Consider the following 730-nt stretch of genomic DNA (forward strand, 5'->3'; position numbering starts at 1 on the left):
TTGTGCTACCGCCACCCAGATCATCCCTCTAAGCCTCACCCTTCTCCTGCGGCAGGGAGTGTCAAGCCGTCAACCCTCTTCCTCTCACGTTGTCCCTGTTCCGGTGATGTTCTGGCTCGCCCTCGCGGGGTGGCCGCGCAGCCACCCCGTTTTAGGCTTGGGCGAGAGAGGAATCGGCAGATCCAAGCACTACCAGAATAACTGGCAATGCCGACGGCCGAACCTATGCCGACGGCCACCGTCGGCATACATCGGCCTATCCCGACGGCCCGGCCCAAGCCGTCGGCGTATATCCATCTATGCCGACGGCCCCCATCGGCAAAGCTCAGCCGTCGGCGTCGCGAGAAATATGCCTACGGTTGCCGTCGGCATACAGGAGCCCGTCGGCATAGCACGTGGGCCCGGCTACCAAACGGCCTTTTGACGGCGTCAGTCTACGCCGACGGGCTAACAGCGGCCATCGGCATAGGCCCCACGTCATCGATCCACGTCGTCCGCCACGTCATCGATCCGCGTCGCTCGCCGGACCGTGGGGTGGCAAATCTATGCCGACGGCTCGCCTGGCGCATGGATGTTGCCACGTCATCGATCCCCGCCCTTTGCCACGTCATCGATCCGTGGCCGTGTGCGCAGGTATGCCGACGGCTTGCCGTCGGCATACCTATTTTTTTAATTTATTTATATTATTTATTTTTTCCTATTTTTTCACACCATAAATGTGCCTTATCTA

This window comes from Triticum dicoccoides, chromosome 7B (genome assembly GCF_002162155.2).
Source record: "Triticum dicoccoides isolate Atlit2015 ecotype Zavitan chromosome 7B, WEW_v2.0, whole genome shotgun sequence".
Lineage (NCBI taxonomy): Eukaryota > Viridiplantae > Streptophyta > Magnoliopsida > Poales > Poaceae > Triticum > Triticum dicoccoides.